Below are 6000 nucleotides of genomic sequence, written 5' to 3'. Positions count from 1 at the left end.
TCAATTTGTGGCAACAATCCATTATTATGCCTAATTACGTTTCTTACTCACTCACTTATGGGGCATCAAAGCCAACAATTATTAGAAAACATCACCCTTAAAACTCAATACATGAAACCCACCTCACAACAATGGATCTTCCTCCAGCAAAAGGCAAGGACAAAATTCTGATCTACATAAGATCTATTTTCTCTTCATTCATTGGAAGCAGCCTCTGGTGAGGGTGGGGTGTGGGGTAGAGATTTGCAGTGGCCGGCAGGAACCTATCTATGCTTGTGTGACCTCCTGTCTAGAAATTTTCAGCTAGGTGTTCTCTAGTGCAATCCTAACATTTTATTCACAAAGCCGCAGAAACACTAATGTTTCAAATACAGATCCACCCAGCCATAAGAAGGAAACCAAGCAACTCTTTGTGGTTTATTATTTAGAATATAACAGTTCTAGATAATGACTGCTGGCAAATATGTTAGCAAGCTGATTATTGTCAACATTTTGGGCATGCTTTCAAGTCATAACAGCATTCACAGTTTGTGTCAAGAAAAACAAGATGTCCCCTCCCCCATCACCTTCTGTAGAGAAGAGAGCAAAACAGTGGTTATCATTGTAATATCAAGGCAAGAACATTATCTCTACTTTTAGAAATGAAAAGGCATTATGACACTATCTCCAGCAACCTCTGAATCGTGCTTTTAATATTGTGTCCCTGAATCACACACACACACACACACACACACACACACACACACATACACACACACTTTTTACAATTGCATTTAATAATTAAAAAAATCAGATTCAGCTCTAATGAAAAACAGGGATGTGAGGGTAGGCCTATTCCCTGACCTGCTTTCAAAATGATGTATGGCTCTGAGCTAAGGCGTTTCTCCCCTCAGCCCTGCCCCGTTCCTTCATCATCTAGTATGCAGATGGTGTCGGCTGCAAAAACTAATAACTCAGAGCAACTGTGAGGAGAATTGACTCCTGAAGCAATCTATAATGGACGCATTAAAAGTACTTTATGGTAGAGGAGCTGGAGTGGTCTTTTAAAATGCCTGTCAATTCTGCAGAACAAAAATTTGGTCGTACCAAAATGGCATCACTATGAAACTACAAAAAGACGCAGGCTTTTGAATTCCTAGCAAATATTTCATATCAACAATTTGTTTGTATATCTTGAAGATCGCCAAGTCAGTGGTCACCTTATCCTTTATTTCAGTGGTTTTCATACTGTGTACCAAGGATCCCTGATGTTGCCTGGAAGCTTTTCCTTACTGAGAGCATAAGTAAGGGAAGACAAGCTTCCCAGAACGACTGCTTGCTTGTCCATTATTGATTTTTCTCTCACAATGTGCAGCTGTAGGGGTGTGTTGGGTGCACTGTAAGATGCACACTTCAACTTGGTTCACGCAGGGAATTGTGAGCCCTAACCGGGCTTTGCATAACTGAGTGTGCACACTAGAACCTATCCAGGCGCGTAACAACGATTGGGCAAGGGGAGACAGTTGTCTGGGGGCCCCACTGCCTGGAGGGGCACCTCATGTGACTCCCCATTGCCCCCTGCCCAGCCCCAAGGCCCCTCAGCCACTTGCCCTCTTCGCCGTCTCTCCTGCTTGTTCTGCTGGCCCGCAATGGAAGCAGCAGGCAAGCTGCCAAGAGCTCCTTTTCTCCCGCCTCTCAGCTGATCGGCGGGTGGGCGGGGCTTCCACGGAGGCCTCCGTGTAGGCCGCAGTGAAGCCTGAACTCGAGTAGGGCCCAAGCCAGCCAGGAAGGAGGAGGCAGCCAGAGAGGCCTTCACTGTTCTCTGCAGCAGAAGACCCCCTGCTGCCAGGTAGAGTGTGAACTCCTTTTTGTGGTTACCTTCCCCGCCCGGATATATAGGGATCTGCTTGCCATAGGGCTTTGATATGGGGGCGGGGAGGGACTGAGAAGTCTCTGAATATTTATTTTTAAACAGCTTGGAAAATTTGCTGGCTTAAAAAAAACTATCTAAAAAGTCCTATAAGTGGCTTGTTTCATGGCAGAAAATTACAACAACTTCTGGAAGAAACAGTATTATATTTATTTTATTCATTCATTCATATATTTATAAATGCACTTATGTTCAAGTTGTTTTGCAACCCAGAAGGTCTGAGTAAGAACTGTGAAGCATGTCTTCTGCTTTTATTTTATTTTATTTTTCTTGTGTGTGAACTGCTTCCCAATTACTTGCAGGGACTTCAGGGTAAATCTGGCCAACATGTGAATGCAGCACCTCTATTCCAGAGGAGATGTGTGTTAAAGGGCTTTAAAAGCCTCCTATGAAAAACCTCCTGGAATCGAACTTGACTGAATTTGTTCAGAATTCTGAGAAAACAAACATAGGCTCACCCTGCATGGTTGAAAGTCTCCTTGGCTAATCTGCAGTGAGGGGGCCATTTTAATCATTCATCTTTCTAGTGTGTTCTAGGCATTAAAAGTAATACAAATGTATAGTACTCAATGTATATCACTATATATTGTGATGTGTGTGTGTATTCAGTGAAATGTATTTGCAGGCAGCATACTTATTTTGGAATAGCAGACTTAAATCCTTGGGGGCCTGGGGTGTGTGGAGGCCCTGGACTTTGAGTGGGGGGGGCCCATTTTAAAATCTTGTCTCTGGGCCCACTCCAACCTTGCTACGCCCCTGAACCTATCCCAGAATCCGTGCAATGCTCTGGGATTCTGGGGTAGAGGCTTAGGGACTCCATGGCAGCCAGTTAAAGTGTTCCCTGAAGCAGAAAGTTTGAAGGGAGAAAATCACTTTAGACCTTTATTACTATAGGCCTTGCTTTACTTGTGAATGTAATGAACTTTAATAAATAAAGATTTGCAAGCTCAGCCAAGGCTGTGAATAGCTTCTCCAATCGAAGAGGCCAGAGGTCTTTTGAGTGAAACAACTCTCTTCCATTCACTTCATTATTAATACAAGGAAGGAGTCTGTTCACAAAGGAGCTGTGGACGAAGACTCCGAGACATCACCAACTCACCATCTAAGGCATGTGAAAAATCAGTTAGTCATGATGGTCAGTTAGAATTAATGCTTACTTTCCAGCATTTCACAGATGAAAATAGTGACATGTTAGTATTGTTCCTTGCGTTTCTATTAAGGATCCCTATGTGAGCCCCACCTCACCATTATTACATGCTGTTGAGGGCTCTTCACTGTCTGCTTGTTTCTGTATTCGGCAGAGTTATTTTGCTATAGCATGTCCTGGAAAAACAGAATTACTCTACAATATGGTATCATCAACAATATGAAATATATAGCTGCTGCTGCTGCTGCTGTAGGTCAGGGAGTGCACTACCTAGTATAGTATCAGACTATTCATGTGCATACATTTAACTACATATGAACTAGAGAGAAGATGCACCCACCAGCCCACTCAGAGATTTTAACATGGAAAGGAAGCTGAACCATGAAGAATGTAAACACTAGCAACTTTTATTAACAATTTTTAAATTTTATTTTACATTTATATTTATTTTTACATTTATATTCCGCTCTTCCTCCAAGAAGCTCAGAGTGGTGTACATGCTTTTTAAAATCTTCACAACAACCCTGTGAGGTAGATTAACAAGGTATCCCTCAAAGCAGGCAGTGGGGGGAGACCAAAAAAGGGACAATTATTTACGGTTGGTTTGTAATTGTTTAGCAAAACGCCAAGAGGAAGCTGCCCACTCCAGTTACGAAGTAGTTCAGAGCCTTATTGTTGCAGTTAGTCAAGAACAAGCATGGAGATTGTAGTGCAGTATAAAGTAAATAAGGTTTATTAGGTTAAGTACATTTGAGATAGGAAAGACCTATCCTAATTATGAGCTACATAATGAACAGGAGGGGAGAGGGAGAGATGCTCCCATCTGCAGTCTGAGGAGAAAGGAAGTAGGACTGATTCGCTACAGGAAATACTTGAGGATTAGGCAGGGGTCATAAAGTAGAGGTAAAGCAGGGACAGGTAAGGGGACCCTCACTAACTACCTCTACTCCCAATGCCCCTAGTGGTCATTAGGATAGTTGGTGCAAAAGGATGAACTCCATCTCCAAAATTTACCAGGGACAAAGACTAAACACCAAAGAAGAGGGACTGGCGATGGTAAATAAGGGCAGTTGGAGAATAAGCTTGTAAACTGGTATGTTAATCAGTTTGCTGATTTCTACTTGAGGAGAGAAATGGAGAATATAGACTATATGGAATGGTGACATCAGGGATGGTTCACTGTGTATCTAATCAGGAGAGTTTCTGCATAAAATAAAGGATTATGTATTAATGTTTAATTGTTCTGGATACCCCCCTATTTTCTCCAAAGGACACTTGGATGGCAAAGAAGTGGAAATACTGTGGAGGATTTTGCTGTTCAATGTGTCATCTCTATTCTGAAGAATTTTGTTATATATCTTGACAGCTGTAAATGTACAGTCCTGTTTTTGGAAAAGGAAATGTTCTAGTGTGTCACTTTTGATGGTTGAAAATCACTTTTTAATGTAAGAAGCTCACTTTCTGATGGATACACTCCATGCATTAGAAGTCACAGAGTTAGTAAATTTCCTAACAATTTAAACTACTGCAAAAGGAATTAAGCAGGAATTGATACTTAATGATTTCTGGAAGCTATCAAGTCAGTCAAGACTGTTATTAAAACATACTTGCAAAAATGGTTGAAATCGATTTCTAATGCTCTACAAATCCTATACATACTTACTTGGTCCCATAGACTTCTGTGAGATTTACTGTCTAAGAAACACAGAAGAGAGAGAGCTGTACACGGATGAGGTTGATATTAACACTTTTCAATTAACCACCTTTGCATTTCACATTCTCATATTTCCGTTTTCTTTCTTGCATATTGTGTTTCTGGGCACAATCTTGAAAGTCAGCCTCTATATGTAGCATCACATGTTACATGTGTTTTTAAATAAAGCCTCAGTCTTCTCAAATTATTTTTTTCTGTGTATTTCTAAGGGACATACCAGGATAGTGATCAGATTCTAGCTGATACATTTTTTGCTACCTCTACTATGTGATCTTCTCCCCATTATTTTGGGAAAATTAACATGAGTTTTTAAAATGTTATAAAAATAGATAATACGGTTTGGACTCTGTATTGCTATGCACTAATCAACCATGTTAAATTCTGAAAAGACAAAACGATTGCATCATGAAGATAACATGGGATATCTAAAAACATCAAACTAATAAAGCTTTCCTTCCTTTGCCCCGGAAGCTCCCTTGATTTGATAGCTGGGTATTCTCAAAGTTTATCCCATTCCACGCCAGGGTTGGCTGGGTCTCAGGGAAACCAGGAGAACATGCCAAAGCAGGAGGCCAGCAAGAAACATGAGCAACGACTACTTACCAGAGAAGATTCAGGACTTGGGTAGCTCCAAGTGTACCAGCAATGAGGCTGAATGCAAAGTATCCACCAGGTAGAGGGCGACACTATTTCAACGAGGAGTGGTTCTCAACTCAGCCTTGACTCTAGCCTTGACCCTAGTTCCACCCATTCTCCAGCATGAGTTGTCAGAATTTGAAAAAACAGGCATTGGCTTTGGTGAGGTTGAAGGAGGTTGAATTGGCCTTGGTGGGGTTGAATTCGAAGCAACTATTCCTCAGGCACTGGCTTTGATGAGGTTGAAGGGCCTTTACCCTGGCAGGCCTCAATTCAGAGGTAGGAGGAAGGCCTCCTCTGGCATAGAATCTACAGGGCTGGGCTTACCATCCCTACTTGTCCCCTGAAATGCCCAAGTCCTTCCTGCACTGAGGGGCTTCTGTACCTGGGGTCATGAGAATGTTTTCTAAGAAAGCAACAGAAATCATTGTCCAAAGGTCTGCTGCTCCTGCAAAGGCCTCAGACTATTTCCCCTTCCCTTGCTTTCCCTGCCCTATACTTAGACCTCACTCCCAAAGTATTTGTGCAATGCTGCTACTGCTTTCTCTCTCCTCAAAACCCACCTGAGGCCATGCAAGGGGGTGGCTTCAGGTG

General features: G+C 42.0%; 1 long non-coding RNA gene across 1 annotated transcript in view; it reads left to right on the top strand.

The window, feature by feature from the left end:
• Positions 1-1727: 1727 nt before the first annotated feature.
• LOC128322063 (uncharacterized) overlaps positions 1728-6000 on the top strand; it is a 67776-nt gene continuing 63503 nt past the window's right edge. The window contains exon 1 of the long non-coding RNA XR_008305500.1: positions 1728-1828. This is a non-coding gene — a long non-coding RNA (uncharacterized LOC128322063). The remainder of the gene's footprint in view (positions 1829-6000) is intronic.

This window comes from Hemicordylus capensis, chromosome 4, assembly GCF_027244095.1.
Source record: "Hemicordylus capensis ecotype Gifberg chromosome 4, rHemCap1.1.pri, whole genome shotgun sequence".
NCBI classification, from domain to species: domain Eukaryota; kingdom Metazoa; phylum Chordata; class Lepidosauria; order Squamata; family Cordylidae; genus Hemicordylus; species Hemicordylus capensis.
Note: the sequence above shows the minus strand (reverse complement) of the source record. Positions and strands in the feature narration are given on the sequence as shown.